This window comes from Rhinatrema bivittatum, chromosome 6, assembly GCF_901001135.1.
Source record: "Rhinatrema bivittatum chromosome 6, aRhiBiv1.1, whole genome shotgun sequence".
Lineage (NCBI taxonomy): Eukaryota > Metazoa > Chordata > Amphibia > Gymnophiona > Rhinatrematidae > Rhinatrema > Rhinatrema bivittatum.
In genome coordinates this window covers 24,927,567-24,946,405 of record NC_042620.1, presented here as the reverse complement: position 1 = coordinate 24,946,405, position 18,839 = coordinate 24,927,567, and the positions used below count along the sequence as shown (strand labels likewise).

The window sequence follows — 18,839 nt, the reverse complement described above, 5'->3', positions numbered from 1 at the left end:
CCTGAAGATGGGGAAGGCGCCAGCCCACGGTCTGGGGTAGGGAGATCATTGGGGAATGCCCCAGAGTTCCCTGTATCCTCTGATGAAGCTGGGCAATTTGCTGGAAACACTGCTTTTCAGCAAACGGAAGGAGATGTTTTTGATTTACCATCTATTCAGTAGACAGACCTGGTAAGACATGTTTTAATTATCTTAGATTCTATATGGGATGTGATATAGACATTAAACAATAATATATTTAACCAAATGAGCCCGGTAGTTAGTTCTTTGGGTATTTTGGATAATTGCTTGAAATCGGTTGAAAATGAGAATTCCTGTGAGTCTCTGAAAAAGGATATTGGCAGCATAACAGATATTCAACAAAATATGATTAAGGAAAATCAGTTTATTTCCAAGGTACTGAAACAATTGGAGAATCAATTGCAGGGGAGGAGCCTTCGTCTTATTAATTTTCCAAAAGATCCTTTAATCACTCCCAAAGATATGTGGAAGAGAAATCTGATTGAGAGTCTTAAAATCCCTGAGCAAGCATTGCCTCTTGTCTCAAGAGTGTATTATTTTCCACCATTTAAAAAACGAAGCTCATCTGCTACAACTCAAGTATACTGTAACAGATGAGCTTCTTTTTTATATTTTTTATATTTATGAATTTTCCAAATACCTTTCAAGAAATCACTTGAATTGCAATCAAAGAGACATAAGGAAATACAAAATCAAAAAGGAAAAGTTATAGAAAAAAGAAAAATCAATAATAATATTGTCGCTTATAATCTAAGTCCTCTATAGCGGGATCCAAGTCCACTACCACAGGATCATTTCTTCCAGTCTTTACAGGAAATGATCTATTTATTTATTTATTTATTTATAGTTTTTTATATACCGCCGCTCATCAAAGATATCACGTCGGTGTACAATGAACAGGAACTTACGCCGGAGCGTTATGCATCTAGCATACGCCGGAGCGTTATACATCTAGCATATATAGGGAGCAAAATCAATGTTAACAAACTAAGGGGGCCATTTTCCAAAGGTATCGCACGCGAAAAGGGACTTTTCGCACGTGAAAAGTCCCTTTTCGTGTGCGATATCTAAATCGGGGCGGAGTCCGCACCGGAAGGGGAGGAGTCGGGGCAGCCTCGGGGCGGACTCCGCAATGACTTCGCTGACGGCGAAAGGTAAGACTTCTTATCGCCACCAGCATCGCGCCCAATAGCACCACCTTTCACCGATGGCACCGCGGTTGTGTGATCGCTGCCGGCTTTTGCAGGCCCACCCCTTGCTTCGCCCCCCCTCCCGCCCCTGCGAACTTAGAAAATCCAGGCCTAAATTGCTAAAATCTCATGCTCACTTCTCTCTCTCTCTCTCTCTCTTATATATATATAGAGAGAGAGAGAGAGAGATTGAGAGAGAGGGAGATAATATTATATTAAGGAAGTTTTGACTCTCGAAAGTTAGTCAAGAAATGTATTTAGTCCATTAAAAAGGTATCAACTTATAAGAACAAGAGAACATAAGGTTTGGCATACCTGGTCAGAGCAAAGGTTCATCAAGCCCAGTATCCTGTTTCCAACAGTGGCCAAGCCAGGTCACAAGTACTTGGCAAGATCCCAAAAGGTCAATAGATTCCATGCTGCTAATGCCCAGGGATAAGCAGTGGATTTCCCAAAGTCCGCCCTAATAATGGTTTATTTCTACATTATACATTAGAAAATAGGGAGAATTATTCAAGAAGATTTAATTTATGTTTTATTAATTTTCATTTTTCTTATATTCTAGAGACATGTTATTGAAATTTCATACTGAGTTTCTGGCGATTTCCCCTGCTATTCCTGAGATTTTGAAGGCCTTTACCTTTCTTTGAGGAAATCTGGGGGTTCTAATTCTGCCCCTACGTCCTACGACTGAGATAGTTTCCTCAGAAAAAGGTAATATTTCTCTGACTCCTTGTTCTGAGTCTTCTCCTTGTGTATATAGTGCTACTTGGATTGTTATTTTTGCTTCAGAGGCTGGGAAATTTTCTTAAACTGAAGGATAGGTTGCTTTTGGGGGAAATCTATTTTAACAGGTGTTACTAAGACAACCCAGTCTAAATGTAAGTTACATTTACAAAAAATGCAAAAAGTATTTGATCCAGGGTTTCCTTTTATTTTGCCCTTCCCCTGCAAATGTTATGTAAAATTAGCAGATGCTAAGTTTATTTTTTATGATCCAAACCAATTAGAGAGATTTCTTCAAGATAAAGCTTCTGGCTCAAAGAAATGATGAGTGTTATATTTAATTGCTTGTTTTTCTATTGTTTTTTTTTTCTTTGAAATCTCTTCCAGTTGGGGTCTATATACAGTGGGCCAGATTTTCAAAGGGGTACATGTACCCCGAAAACCTGGCCCAAACACCCCCTGCGCACGCCGACCTATATTGCATAGGCTTCTGGCGCGCGCAAAGCCCCGGGACGCGTGTAAGTCTTGGGGTGGGTGTGTCGGGAGGTGTGACGCAGATGGCGCATCATCGGGGGGCGTGACGCAGTTGGCGCGTCATCCGGGGGTGGTGCCTGGGGCGTGGTTTCGGCCCGGGGGCGTGGCTGCAGCCTCCGGACCAGCTCCCGGACCCGAACACGACGCGCGGCAGCCAGCCCGGCACACGCAAAGTTACGCCTGCTTGAAGCAGGCGTAACTTCTGTGACAGAGGTGGGGGGGGGGGTTTAGATAGGGCCAGGGGGGTGGGTTAGGTAGGGGAAGGGAGGATAAGGTGGGGGGAGGTGGAAGGAAAGTTCCCTCCGAGGCCGCTCCAATTTCAGAGCGGCCTCGGAGGGATCGGGCAGCGCGCGCAGGGCTCGGCGCGCGCAAGTTGCACAAATGTGCACCCTCTTGTGCGCGCCGACCCCGGATTTTATAAGATATGCGCAGCTACGTGCGTATTTTATAAAATCCAGCGTACTTTTGTTCGTGCCTGGTGCGTGAACAAAAGTACGTGTGTGCACTGTTTCTTAAAATGTACCCCAGTTTGCCTTCAATAGGTTTGAAATATATTAATTTTATTCTATATGATATTTCATTATTGAGTCTTACTGTTTGTTTCTTTTAAGATAAAAATTATTTATTATCTTTTTTTGGAAATACCAATAAAATAGTTTTAAAAAAATAATGGTTTATATACTTTTCTTCCGGGAGCTTGTCCAAACCTTTTTTAAATCCAGCTACACTAACAGCTTTCATCACGTCCTCTAGCAATAAATTCCAGAGCTTAATTATGCACTGAGTAAAAAAATGTTTTCTATTTTATCTTTTTATCTTTTTTATTTTTATTTTTATTTGAATTTATTAATTGCCTACGAGACACTAGGTGATGTACAAATAAAACATACATAAAATCTAAAATTATACATAGCATAGACACATGAAACAACTGTAGTGGAGAAACATTTTAAAGTTGCTTGGAATTGTGTACAGGCAAGGAAACAATGCTTCCCCTGCTTTAGGGCTGGATTTTCTAACTTTGCGGAGCTCCCTGAATTTGACGGTAACGGGAGGTGGGGGGCGTAGCGGGGGGCGGGCCTGCGAAAGCCGGCAGTGATTGCACCACCGCGGTGTTATCGCTTCCGGCTTTCGCACCCAAGAGCACCACCGTGAACGGTGGTGCTCTTGGGTGCACTACTGGTGGCGATAACGTGGCTTACCTTATCGCCACCAGCGAAGTCTTCGCAGAGTCTACCCCGATGCCGCCCCGACTCCTCCTCTTCCGGTGCTGACGCCGCCCCGATTCCGCCTCTATTTGCCTATCACACACGAAAAGGGACTTTTCGCGTGCGAAAAATCTCTTTTCGCGTGCGATACGGTAGGAAAATGACCCCCTTAGTTAGCATTTATTGGCTGAACGCTAAAAAGAAGCTCATCTATTACAGTTCAAGTATACTCCGAAGACAGAAACAGGCATGAATGAGACATTTGTTTTAAATGTACTACTTAGTAATTTCAATGTATGTCCCCTAGTCTTTGTAACTTTTGTGAGTAAACAACTGATTTGCATTTACCCCGTTCCATTCTGCTCTTTATTTTATAGACCTCTATCATATCCCCCCTCAGCCGTCTTTTCTTCAAGCTGAACAGCCCTAACCTCTTTAGCCTTTCCTCATGGAGGAATTGTTCCATCCCCTTTTATCATTTTGGTTGCCCTTCTCTAGATCTTTTCTAATTCTGCTATATCTTTCTTGAGATGTAGTGACCAGATTTGTACACAATAGTCAAGATGAGGTCGCACCATGGAGCCATAAAGATGCATTCTCTGTTTTATTTTCCATTCCTTTCCTGATAATTCCTAGCATCCTATTTGCTTTCTTGGCCACCTCTGCACACTGAGTATAGAGAGATATAATCCACGTGCATATTATTCACGATGATGCCTAGATCCTTTTCCTGAGTGGTGACTTCCCATGTGGAAAGTTACATTGAGAAGCCATACGTTGGATTGCTCTTCCTAACAGGGGAATTTTTAAACGCTGGTGCTCGGAAATCCCTGGAGATATGCACGTGGCTGGGCCGCGCGCAGGCCGAGAGCAATTTTCAGAGCGGCTCAGCCACATGTGTATCTCCTGGTACGCGCAGAAGTGCCTGGCTTTTAAAAAGGGGCGGCGCCGGGCCAGGGTCTGGGTGGGGGTCGGCCGGGACAGCACACACCGGCGGCTGGTCAGTGCATGCATGGAACTTACTGCTCCTCCATCGGGCAGGTAAGTTCAAAACCAAAAATATTTAGCTGATTTAGGGTGGGTTTAAGCATCGGGGAGGAGAGGGGGAAAAGGGAGGAAGGATAGGTAGGGGGGGGTTAGGGAAGTTCACTCCCAGTCCACTCCTTTATTGGAGCGGACTGGGAGGGAACTGGACAAAGGCCCGTTTGCGTCGCCGCACTTTTTTTTACAAAATACCCTTCCCTTGCGCACACAAGCGGGCACCCGGGCGCACATGCACACACCAATACAAAATCAGGCGCGCGTGGCGTGTAGGTACCGGATTTTATAACATGTGCGCGGTGACGCACGCATGTTATAAAATCGGTGAGTCCATGTGCGCGCGCAGCTTTATAAATTTACCCCAAGTGCATCATTTTGCACTTGTCCACATTAAATCTCATCTGCCATTTGGATGCCCAGTCTCCCAGTCTTGCAAGGTCCTCTTGCCTATTTCTCACAAACCTCAGATGATTTAACCACGTGGAATAATTTTGTGTCATCTGCAAATCTGATGACCTCATCCTTCATTCTGCTCTCTAGATCATTTATAAATATATTAAAAACACCGGTCCTAGTACAGATCCCCAGAGCACTCTTCACTATTCACTTTCTCAATTATGAAATTGACAATTTAGCCCTGTTCTTGTTTTTCTATCTTTTACCAGTTGTTTTTATTTGCTAACCTTTATTTCTGCAGATTCCACTTCCTCTACCAAAAGCCTTCAAATCATCAACTCAGCTGTTCCTCATAGATATTTCTTTCTTTCCTTATTCACCTCTTTTTTTGTCTAACTATATGTTGTCTTTTTAATATTTTATTTAGAATAATAGATCTCCACCAATCTATGATGGTCACGTCCTCTTAGGGTTGCCCACTGATACCAGTTTTGGTTTTCAGGACAGGTTGATCCAGTCCTTGCATGCAGGAGCTCGTATTTATGGGGGGTTTTTCCCCCCCCCTTAAGGAAACCAGAACTACAAGTCCCTGCATGCAATGGGGTAAAACCTTGACAATATCAATCTGTCCTGCAAAAAAAAATAAATAAAATGGAGCCAGCTGACAACCCTATGCCTTCTGGTTTACTCACTTTCTCCTCTGAGGGCTCTGTACAATTACTAATGCTTGCCCTCAAATAGTAAAACGTTAGTGAAGCATTGAAACAACTGCGGAGAAAAGATCGTCCAATTCAGGCAGGAGTGAGCTAAGTAGATGAAGCCTCTTTTTTTTAATTATTTTTTCTTAAACCTCAACCATTTCTTCTTAAAGAACGAGTTAAAAATCAGCAAGAAAAAGGGGAAATCTTAATAACAGTGTTTGCCTTAACTGCTGACAGGTGTTGTCAAAAGCATTCTTGGTAGCTCTGCCGCTTTGACGCTGGATCCATCTGTTGAGAAGGAACACAAGTTGTGTGCACTGTGGTGTGAAAATCACAGCCAGGCAAGTGAGAAGAATATGGCTACTGGACGCTTTCACTTTTTTTTTTTTTTATAGGACGGTTGATAAAATATTTTTTGTGCTAACCTTTGATTTGTTTAACCGTGGCCGTGAAATTGAGCTACATGAATAGTGATGAGTTCTCAAAGTGTTCGGTGGCCATTGAGACGCTATTATGAAGGAAGCTAATGTTCTTCTCCAAATGGTAAAGTATACGCTGGCATTTGTGCCTGAGGACCTCTCCTGATAAAATGGAATCATTCATCCAGCAAACCTTTAATATGTAAGGTGAAGGAAATGAAAATATTCCCTGAGAGAACGATGAAAATCCTAGCCATGCGGCGCAATGAAATAGTACTGAACAAACGAACCTACACCAATTCGGGACTGAGAATAATGCACTGCACCTCTTTGCCCTGCCTTATTCAGAGACACAGAGAGGATTTTTTTTTTATAAGCAATGATTTCTTAACTGTAAGATAATGAGCAGTGTCTATTATTAATTTAACTGCTAGCAGATCCGAGGCTTCTTCTGCATGGTGGTGAATTGCACTGGTTCTCAATGCGAACCTCAGAAAACCACCCAGCTCATGCAGCTCCAGGAAAATCCACAGTGAATATGGACGCGGCATTTTTTGCTTATAATGGAGGCAGTGCGTGCAAATGCATCTCATGCCTATTTGCTGTGGATATCTGGAGGGCCAGCTTAGCTGGGCAGGTTCCGAGGACTGGGTTGAGAACCAGGTACCCGCTCCGTAGTACCAGGACCGAGGGTAGAATGCTGCAGATACCCCATATTTTGCTTTTCCTAGTGGGATACGGAAACTTGGCTTTTTGCTTTTGTAATCACTATTTTGAAATAAAACTTCACGACCTCCAGAAGTCTGCAATCTAGTCCTGATGAGTCACCGATAAAAAAAAAAAATAGAAGTTGTCTTCAATGTTTTTAGCCTGCAGGCTATTTCTGTGAGGTAAATGACATTTCTTTCCATGATGCTCTACACCACGTCAGTGAATTTTCAGAAACAAATGTTTCTATTTTAGGCCTTATTTGAAAGCTAGCCATGAGGTTTAGCAAAGAAGTTGGGCCCCATATTTTAACATTAGCTGCCTACATTTGTTAAAAATACCAATTTCTCTATGGTCAGATTTACTAAGAAAACTGCTTGGCTTCTTCCTCCTCCAACCTTGCTTTCCGAAGCCAGGATCACTGTTACAGAACAGGAAATGTCCTGCTCAGAACAAGAGCACCTGGATGCAACGATAAAACTGTAAGGGCCCGGTTTATTCCATTATCCATTTACACTGTACCTCTAAATATTTGTTACACGCCTGAATTTTACACTCTGTGGAGATAATTGCAAAAGGCGTTACGCCCATGAATGTTACATACTATCATAGCAATTTTCAAAAGCTATTTACGCACGTAGCAATGGCATATACTGTAGCAATTTTCAAAAGTCCACTTACTGGAGTAAAGTGCATTTCCACACGTGAAACCCAGTTTTTCGCATGTAATTGCTTTTGAAAATCAGGCCCTGGGAATCCAGCTGAGTAAGAACATAAGAACATAAGAAAATGCCATACTGGGTCAGACCAAGGGTCCATCAAGCCCAGCATCCTGTTTCCAACAGTGGCCAATCCAGGCCACAAGAACCTGGCAAGTACCCAAAAACTAAGTCTATTCCATGTTACCATTGCTAATGGCAGTGGCTATTTTCTAGTCAACTTAATTAATACCAGGTAATGGACTTCTCCTCCAAGAACTTATCCAATCCTTTTTTAAACACAGCTATACTAACTGCACTAACCACATCCTCTGGCAACAAATTCCAGAGTTTAATTGTGCGTTGAGTAAAAAAGAACTTTCTCCGATTGGTTTTAAATGTGCCCCATACTAACTTCATGGAGTGCCCCCTAGTCTTTCTACTATCCGAAAGAGTAAATAACCGATTCACATCTACCCGTTCTAGACTTCTCATGATTTTAAACACCTCTATCATATCCCCCCTCAGCCGTCTCTTCTCCAAGCTGAAAAGTCCTAACCTCTTTAGTCTTTCCTCATAGGGGAGTTGTTCCATTCCCCTTATCATTTTGGTAGCCCTTCTCTGTACCTTCTCCATCGCAATTATATCTTTTTTGAGATGCGGAGACCAGAATTGTACACAGTATTCAAGTTGCGGTCTCACCATGGAGCGATATAGAGGCATTATGACATTTTTTGTTTTATTTACCATTCCCTTTCTAATAATTCCCAACATTCTGTTTGCTTTTTTGACTGCCGCAGCACACTGAACCGACGATTTCAATGTGTTATCCACTATGATGCCTATATCTCTTTCTTGGGTTGTAGCACCTAATATGGAACCCAACATTGTGTAATTATAGCATGGGTTATTTTTCCCTATATGCATCACCTTGCACTTATCCACATTAAATTTCATCTGCTATTTGGATGCCCAATTTTCCAGTCTCACAAGGTCTTCCTGCAATTTATCACAATCTGCTTGTGATTTAACTACTCTGAACAATTTTGTGTCATCTGCAAATTTGATTATCTCACTCTTCGTATTTCTTTCCAGATCATTTATAAATATATTGAAAAGTAAGGGTCCCAATACAGATCCCTGAGGCACTCCACTGACCACTCCCTTCCACTGACAAAATTGTCCATTTAATCCTACTCTCTGTTTCCTGTCTTTTAGCCAGTTTGTAATCCATGAAAGGATATCGCCACCTATCCCATGACTTTTTACTTTTCCTAGAAGCCTCTCATGAGGAACTTTGTCAAATGCCTTCTGAAAATTCAAGTATACTGCATCTACTGGTTCACCTTTATCCATATGTTTATTAACTCCTTCAAAAAAGTGAGGCAGATTTGTGAGGCAAGACTTGCCTTGGGTAAAGCCATGCTGACTTTGTTCCATTAAACCATGTCTTTCTATATGTTCTGTGATTTTGATGTTTAGAACAATTTCCATTATTTTTCCTGGCACTGAAGTCAGGCTAACCGGTCTGTACTTTCCCGGATCGCCCCTGGAGCCCTTTTTAAATATTGGGGTTACATTTGCTATCCTCCAGTCTTCAGGTACAATGGATGATTTTAATGATAGGTTACAAATTTTTACTAATAGGTCTGAAATTTCATTTTTTAGTTCCTTCAGAACTCTAGGGTATATACCATCCGGTCCAGGTGATTTACAACTCTTCAGTTTGTCAATCAGGTCTACCACATCTTCTAGGTTCACCGTGATTTGATTCAGTCCATCTGAATCATTACCCATGAAAACCTTCTCCATCATGGGTACCTCCCCAACATCTTCTTCATTAACCACCGAAGCAAAGAAATCATTTAATCTTTCCGCGATGGCTTTATCTTCTCTAAGTGCCCCTTTAACCCCTCGATCATCTAACGGTCCAACTGACTCCCTCACAGGCTTTCTGCTTTGAATATACTGATTTATGATTTTCTGCTTCAAATATACTGATTTAGGATTTTCCAGTTTGTGACTTTCCTAGGAGCTTTTCCTAAAAATACAGTAAAACGGGAGCTGACCCTCCTTCATTATGTATACTAAAAGCTTTGACTGGGAGTAACAACTTGGGGTCGTGTATGCTAAGGAATTCCTCTGTTTCCTATCCATGAATACAGTTCTTTAGTACTTACACACTGCATGGGCTTCAAGTAGCAACGCCTTAGCTAGATATCAGATTTTTTTTCTGGGATAGTGAAATACTTTCAGAGCTTGATGATACAGACAGATACGTGTGCATATATTGGACACATAATAACAGCCACAAAAAAAGGGTCGAATTAGCATAAGTTAGAAACTTGTACTCATCAAGGCTTCAACCCTGGTTACTGTCTGCTCACATACTTTTCTTATACTTTCATAATTCAATCATCTTAAAAAAACCTCTCTCAAGTGGCGAGTATATCTTGCTGATACTTAAAGCCCATCCAAGGATAGGTAAAAGTATATAGTGTAAGAAGTGCTTAAGTAAGAAATGTGGCAGTACAGCAGGGGTACCCAAACTTTTTGTTCTACTTACACCCCGGGCCTGGGTCGGGCCCTCCTTCCGCGTGGGTCTTCGAGGCCGGATGGCCTCCACTGAGTCCAAGGCTGACTTCCTGTTTAGGCACGCGCGTGAGCCTTCTGGTCAGATTTAAAGGGCCTGCGGCAGGAAGATGCTGCCGGCCCTTCCCCCTTTAAATACCCTGCCTGGATGGTCTCCCGGTGACTTGGCAACGAGCCTGCTTCGCTTCGGTGGAGTCTTCTGTGCTTCTTTGGTGCCTTGGTTCCTGTTTCCTGCCTTCCGAGTCCTGTTCCTGCTCCTGCTCCCATCCTTCGGTTCCTGTGGACAGATCTTCTGGCTTCGACCTCGGACTGGCTATCGGTGACTCTTCTGGCTTCAACTTCGGACTGGTTTTCAGTGATTCTCTGGCTTCTGACCCTGGTCTGGCTATCGGCGATCCTCTGACTTTTGACCTAGGACTGGATGTTGGCGATTCTTCCAGCTGTTATCCAACCACCTTCACAGGGGCCCACCTAAGACCAGCTGGCCCCGGTACCCAAAGGCTCAACCCGCACAGAACGGGGTTAGTATTGGCCAAGCTCCAGCTGGCCCCTGCACCAGCTCAGCCTTGCCTCCTGACGGTGGGGACCTGTGGGGGTTCGCCCTCTCAGGTAGCGCCAACTCCCCCTTGGGCAAGGGGTCCACACTCTCATCCGTCACCTCAACACTTTTATATACTGTCATCCCATCTTACCCCCCTCCCTTCCTTCCCCCTTCTTTTATTCTGAGTTTCACCTCTTCCTTTACTTTCACCTCACCCGCAGTCCACTCCCCTCTCTCTCACACCATCCCTCCTTTCACTTGCATCCACAACCTCCCTCACTTCACTTGCTCTCACATCATCCCTACCATCCTTCACTTGCTTTCACACCATCTCTTCCTCCACTCTCATCCTAGTCTCTCCCACCCTTCACTTGCTCTCACACCATCTGTCTCTCCACACTCATCCTAGTTTCTCCCACCCTTCACTTGCTCTCACACCATCTATCTCTCCACACTCATCCTAGTTTCTCCCACCCTTCACTTGCTCTCACACATCTCTCCTTCCACTCTCACCCTAGTCACTCCCACCCTTCATTTGTTCTTACACAATCCCTCCCTCCACTCTTATCCTAGTACCTCCCACCCTTCACTTGCTCTCATTTCATTCCTCCCTTTCTCTATAAGGGGAGGGAATTATCCTGAAGTGTTGATTAAAAAGGGAACAAAAATGGATTTATCTACTGGATACTATGGTACCTAATGGTCTGAATTGTGAGCTCGAATGGAGTTGGTTTACTTGAGCGCATTCTGCTATGCTCCGATTGGCTAGTCATTCCTGTATTCTGATTGGATAGTGTATTTTGCGCCAAAACCCTGAAAGTTTACAGTCCCAGGACGCTGTACGTTTGGCACACTCCCTGTAACCTGTCACTTCATATAGAGAAAGGTATGTTTGGCTTTTGCAATATATATATATCTTCTTAAAAATGTTGATATATCTTTGATGATACTGTTGGCCCTTTTGTCATGTTGGTCGGTTTGCTAAGCAGTTACTGTTTATATTTTTTACAGAATGATCTCATAAATTGAGTTGTCCCTCCCGACGCAGCCAGCTCGGTGAAACACGGGGTCCGTGTCGGGGGACCCATGCATTGTCATTGAAAATTTTACACTCATCAGTGGAGTTGCCATAATAAAGAATTGAATTTTGATAAAATCTGTGATCAACCTAGAATTTGTTTGCGCTTATCATGTACCCAATTGACTTTTAGAGTGCAATCTTAGCTTGTGTTTCTGTACTTAACCAGATAATTAACAGTAAGGCAAATGAAGGTGTGATACCAGGAGTAGCTATTATGACGGTTGAAGAACATTATGAGGTCGATATTCAAAAGCCATTTAGATAGATAACTGAAAAGTTATCCGTCTAAATGAGAAACCGGTGGTATTCATAGGTAGGACTGTCCTAAAGTTAGCCGGATATACTTATCCGGCTATCTTTAAGGTAGCTGGGCATATTCAGTGGTGCTGCCTCAAGAGCAGGCTGCATTATAGATCTATGTGGCATTTTGAGTTGGCAGATAGAGGAGTCGGAGCTGTTTTTGGTTTTGTTTTTTTTTTAATTGGGTTTTCCCCTCTTCTTGGTGTGTGCTAAGCCTCACAGTTTGGGCTGCACCAAATAGGAAGGAGGCAGTAGCCTTGTTGGTAAACAACCTGTCTGGGGAGGTCATCTCAGGTTTTGAGTTAAGAGATGTTTGGGGTTTTCTTTTTGTGAGTGTGTGTGTAACAGTGGGGAAAACCTTTCTCCTGGAGAGGCCAGCAGTAGTGAAGACTCTGCTGCTGGCTCTCTAATCACAACCCATGGCGGGACAGAGGTGACTCGCTGCAGGGAAGTTCCATTTTTCCTTTTGTCTAGATTTTACTGTTTTTGGTTTGAGAGGAAGTGTCTTGCTAGTACCCTTTCCTGCCCAGCTTTGAGGAAGAAAAGGAAGTCCTCTTGCTGAGTGGAGAATGAGTTTATCATCCATAATGAAAAAATGTAAACCATGTCTGATTCAATAGGCAAGTTACGGGTATAGAAACGAATTGCACAGATCTGATGATTTCCCTGGTGGGCGTGCGGATATGCTGAAGGGGAGGTTATTAGACAGATATTAAAATACTCCTCAGAAACACCGCCCGATCTAGCTTCTGTGTCAGAATAAGAATGGAGTCATTTCAGATGCATGGAATGTATCGATTCCGTAATTAAAACCGGCTTACACGAGCCCTAACAGAAGGAAATGCCAGCCATCAGAAATCACATTTCTCTCTAGCAATGGAACAAAAGAAAAATCTCTTAGAAAGTCAAATAAGAATTACCATGCTTGAAGTAAAAAATGTTTCTTTAATAATTAAATCTGAAAAATGTAATCATAGTAAATTGTAGGGCTATTCACAATATGAATTCTGTCAACTACATAAGTGGATAGAAAGGGTAATATGGCACTTATTGTACAAAAGACTGTCAAACACAGATGAGAACATTATTATATTTCAAACTATGTACACAAAGGGACTAAAGAGTATAACTAATTATATATTACTATGTATTTCTTTCCAGGCAGCAAAGGTTATAATATTCTTTTAAACATGGATTTTGTAAAGTAATCATGTTTTGTATTCGGTATCTTTTGTTTCCTCTACAATCTTGGCTAGCACCTGCACCCAGTAATTTGCTAAGTCTCTATTTGTTTGGAATTTAAGGCACCTGGACTTGAAGAAGGTTTGCCATCCTTGGCCCAGAGCTATGCCCCTATGGATCCTCTGAGTCGGAGTGAGAAAGGCACAGTTCCAGTATTCTGCAACATATTGGACCAGATATAGTAAAGCATGTTTCTCATAGACAGAAAATGGAAAAAAAATGAACCCTTTAGTACATCTGGCCCTGCATGAAAAGGTAATCACAGTTCTCAATGGGAATTTGAGTTAAATCAAAGTAATCGTGCTACAAGATATCCTGTTCAGCTTGGAGAAGAGACGGCTGAGGGGGGGATATGATAGAGGTCTTTAAGATCATGAGAGGTCTTGAATGAGTAGATGTGACTTGGTTATTTACACTTTCGAATAATAGAAGGACTAGGGGGCATTCCATGAAGTTAGCAAGTAGCACATTTAAGACTAATTGGAGAAAATTCGTTTTCACTCAGCGCACAATAAAGCTCTGGAATTTGTTGCCAGAGGATGTGGTTAGTGCAGTTAGTGTAGCTGGGTTCAAAAAAGGTTTGGATAAGTTCTTGGAGGAGAAGTCCATTAATGGCTATTAATTAAGTTTACTTAGGGAATAGTGACTGCTATTAATTGCATCAGTGGCATGGGTTCTTCTTAGTGTTTGGGTAATTGCCAGGTTCTTGTGGCCTGGTTTGGCCTCTGTTGGAAACAGGATGCTGGGCTTGATGGACCCTTGGTCTGACCCAGCATGGCAATTTCTTATGCTCTTATGTTTTGTTTAACCTGAGTCACTGCTGAGGTATTTAAGGACTCTCAACATGCCCCCTCCCCCCCCAAGGCAAACACATAAATCATTTCGTCCATCCTAAAAAATACAATAGAAAGCCATTACTGCAGGCTGCCAACAACTGGTGGTCTAAATTTGTGGCTAGCACCTCTGAAAGCAATAAGATGTCATGGCATGCTGGCATCTTAAAATGGCCGGTGCTCTGTGAGGTCAATATTCAGTGGGGCAGAGAGCAGGAAACTTACTCAGGGAAATTTGTTCGGATCATTTTACTCGGACATTCAGCAGAACATATCCGGGCAACGCTTCGCTGAAGATACCTAGACAAAGTTATCTGGGTAACTTTAGGATGGGTGGTTTTCTAACCAGTTACCCGGCTAACTTAAGTGCTGAGTATCAGTGCTTAAAAGCTATAATTCCACCTCAAAGCCCCCTTGCCCCCCAACCCCCCCAAATCTCTTCCATCAGGACCTCTCTTTAGCCTGTTAAATTCTGTGCAGGTAATAAGTGACCCGGACAAAATTTTGCTGGATATCAGAGTGTGTGTGTGTGTGTGTGTGTGTGTGTGTGTGTGTGTGTGTCTGTGTGTGTGTGTGTGTGTATGGGGGGGGGGGGGGTGGGATATTTAAATCTTGTGTTTTGTCCAAGTAACTCAAAGAGTTACCCAGTCAAACCCTTGAAGTATTGACCTTTGTGTGCCCATGCATGATTATGCACAGGAGGCAGAAGTAAGAGAGAGAGCGAGGCAGAGTGAGAGAGAGATTAAAATAGCAGCCGAACCACCACGCATTTTGGGAGCAATGTTTGTCAGACGTTTTCGTTTGTTTAACTTCTGGAGCATTTCTTTCACGCAGTGGAAGGATTTTAGTCATCACGGTCGCACTCCGGCTGGCTTTCTGAAAACATGTCATGTTGGGAAGACAGGGGCCCCCCGGAGCCGTCTACAGACCCCGGACAAAGCGACATCTCCGACAGCACAGACTAATTTAACAGAGCCGTTTCGGAAAGAAAACCTGAAAGAAGCACACCAGCCCTCAAGTAGCACACTGGCAATTGTAATTTTGTCATGTCATAAGATAATAGGGAGAACAAAAGGATACATACGTTTAGAACACTAACCTCATCTTCTGAATTACTATAAAACTGTAAAGAACTTCGCAAGATATAACATTTAGGTAGTCATTTCTGAAAGGCAATTTATAAAAATAACTAAGTGCAGAAATGAAGGTATATCTTGCATTTCCATTTCCTTTGTCCTATTAGATTGACACGATTGGCTGTGATGGTACAAGTGCTTTTTGTGTCTAATAAATTACAAAAAAAAAAAGAGATTTCTTGACGTAATGCAGTACCTTAGTGGCAATAATGACTATTTATTTTTATTAAACCCATAGCATTCTGTCTCCTAAGATTCTGCAGCCAAGGGAGAGGTCACCGTATTGGCATCTCACTGCAGAATTAACAAGCTGCTGGAAAATACTCATACTGGCTGACTCTCCACCGCAGAAGCAATTCTTTGATTATTACTATTATTACAAAATGTATTGCTTGCTCCCCTCTATGAGATTTGGAGGGGTGATGGGAAGGAGATAGGGTAGGGGGGGGGGGGGTTGTATTATTTATTGGCACTTGGTGGGAGCCAAAGGAGACTGGAGCTGGGAGTCCCTAAAAAGGACTTAGCCGGTCGGGGCTGGATTTCAGCCAATGGTTTGAGCTTCCTAAACCTAGCAGGCTGACAGGGTCATTCAGCAAAATGCATTAATTTATCGCATGCGAGATGCGTATGCAGATTTTTAAATTTTAGTCAAAGGGGAGGAGTTTAGGTGGGGGTTTATGAAAATGAGGGACGTTTAACGTTGGGTGAGATAGCGTAACGCACATTATCACATGTTTTAACACAGAAATAACTACACCTTTTTTTTTTCCTGGCGTTAAGATGTGCAATATGCCCAAAATGGAATTAGTGATATTTATTGCAAATTCTGTTTTGGACAGAGAGGGAGAAGGAGCGGGAGGGGGTGGGGGCTGGAGTGGAGTAGAGTAGAGAGAAAGAGAGTCTCTGGGGTGGCACTCAGTAGTCAACTATTTATACCACTATAGGAGGGCCAACTAGTAGCTCGAGGTGAGGTCTAGGATTTTGAGGCCAGTTTTACATTCACATTGAGATGGACAAACAGCACAGTACACACCAGTGAAGATTTGACGTGATTTGGAATGAAGAAAGGTACACAAAGATGAGAGTTATACAATGTTCTCTCACCCTAGCTTAACAAGCTAGGCTTTTCAAGGATTATCTAGGATTATCTCACCCTAATTTATCAAGTAGGGCAACATTGCAGAAATCTCATCTTTGTGCGACTTTCCTCATTCCAAATCATTTCAAATCTTCACTGATGTGTACTGTGTTGTTCGTACATCTCAATGTGAATGTAAAACTGGCCTCATAGGTCCCCTAAGACTTGTCAAAAGTCCCTGGTGGTCCAGCAGGGATCCGGGAGCGATCTCCTGCACTCGGGCCGTCAGCTGCCAGTAATCAAAATGGCGCCGATAGCCTTTGCCCTCACTATGTCACAGGGGCTACCGGTGCCATTGGTCGGCCCCTGTGACATAGTGAGGGCAAAGGCTATCGGCGCCATTTTGAATACTGGCAGCCGATGGCCCGAGTGCAGGAGGTCGCTCCTGGACCCCCGCTGGACCACCAGGGACTTTTGACAAGTCTTATGGGGGTCAGGAGGGTCCCCTGACTTGCCAAAAGTCCCTGGTGGTCCAGCAGGGGTCCGGGAGTGATCTCCAGCACTCGGGCCGTCAGCTCCCAGTAATCAAAATGGCGCCGATAGCCTTTGCTCTTACTATGTCACAGGGGCTACCGGTGCCATTGGTCAGGCCCTGTCACATGGTAGGAGCAATGGATGGCCAGCGCCATCTAGTGCTCCTACCATGTGACAGGGGCTGACCAATGGCACCAGTAGCCCCTGTGACATAGTAAGGTCAAAGGCTATCGGCGCCATTTTGAATACCGGCAGCCGAGTGCGTGAGTGCAGGAGATTGGCTCCCAGACCCCCCGTTGGACCACCAGGGAGTTTTGGTAAGTATTGTGGGGGTCAAGAGGTTGGGGGGTTTATTTAAATTCGCTCTTTTAGACGGCCAAATAATTTGGCGAAGATTCGTTGTATTTGTGGGGAATCGAGATACGTTTCGCTTCCCCACGAATACAACGAATATGGCCCTATTCGTTGAGGATTACCAATACGTAGGAAACGAATGCACACCCCTATTAGGAGTTACTACCCAGGAAAAAGATCGAAGCATCATAGTGGATAATACTTTAAAATCGTTGGCTCACTGTACTGTGGCAGTCAAAAAAGCAAACAGAATGTTAGGAATTAGGAAGGGAATGGTTAATAAAATGGAAAATGTCATAATGCCTCTATGTCGCTCCATGGTGAGATCGCACCTTGAATACTGTGTACAATTCTGGTCGCCACATCTCAAAAAAGATATAGTTGCAATGGAGAAGGTACAGAGAAGGGCAATCAAAATGATAAAGGGATGGAACAGCTCCCCTATGAGGAAAGGCTGAAGAGTTTAGGGCTGTTCAGCTTGGAGAAGAGATGGCTGAGGGGGGATATGATAGAGGTCTTTAAGATCATGAGAGGTCTTGATCGAGTTGATGTGAATCGGTTATTTACACTTTCGAATAATAGAAGGACTAGAGGGCACTCCATGAAGTTAGCAAGTAGCACATTTAAGACTAATCGGAGAAAATTATTTTTCACTCAACGCACAATAAAGCTCTGGAATTTGTTGCCAGAGGATGTGGTTAGTGCAGTTAGTGTAGCTGGGTTCAAAAAAGTTTTGGATAATTTCTTAGAGGAGAAGTCCATTAACGGCTATTAATCAAGTTTACTTAGGGAATAGCCACTGCTATTAATTGCATCAGTAGCATGGGATCTTCTTGGTGTTTGGGTACTTGCCAGGTTCTTGTGGCCTGGTTTGGCCTCTGTTGGAAACAGGATGCTGGGCTTGATGGACCCTTGGTCTGACCTAGCATGGCAGTTTCTTATGTTCTTATGTATGATCTCACTTTACTGGACTCCTTCCCATACAAGATGTTCTAGATCTTCATGACCTCCATGACAAGAAGGTTCAACTTTCATGACTGGAAGTTAGACTTCCTAAGGAGGGGTCCCTTTCCTCCAGGCTTGGTGCAAATAGGCAGAAAGGCTACGAGCCCTGCACTTATTCATATTCAGCTACTTATCCCTTTATAATTTAGCCGGGTAATTAAGGACGTTTTGGGGCCGTTCCAAGGAGGGGCTAAGATATCCGGCTAAACTGGCCGAATATCGGGTATATATGGCCAGGTTAGCTGGATAACTTTAGACCAGCTTCAGAGCCCTTACCTCCCCTCCCCTGATACATAAACGGCCCTGTCGAGCACAGCAGCCCCAAAACAAGAACAATCCCACCCCCCCCCCACCCCCACAACCACTGCTGCTGCCACAACCTTTCCCAACTTCATTCAAAATTTGCCATCAGTACCCCCAGTAGAATTGCAGAAATCCACGGCTTATTCTTGGGTTAAGCAGCTTGGAATCTCTCTTCCCCTTGGGATCCTGCCAGGTCCT

At 43.4% G+C, this 18,839-nt stretch overlaps 1 long non-coding RNA gene across 1 annotated transcript; it reads left to right on the top strand.

Annotated features, from left to right (window-relative positions):
* Positions 1 to 1,799: 1,799 nt before the first annotated feature.
* Positions 1,800 to 15,488, top strand: LOC115093333. The gene is made up of 3 exons (XR_003857296.1): positions 1,800 to 1,925; positions 13,461 to 13,653; positions 15,066 to 15,488. It is a non-coding gene; the product is annotated as an uncharacterized LOC115093333 (long non-coding RNA).
* Positions 15,489 to 18,839: the final 3,351 nt, after the last annotated feature.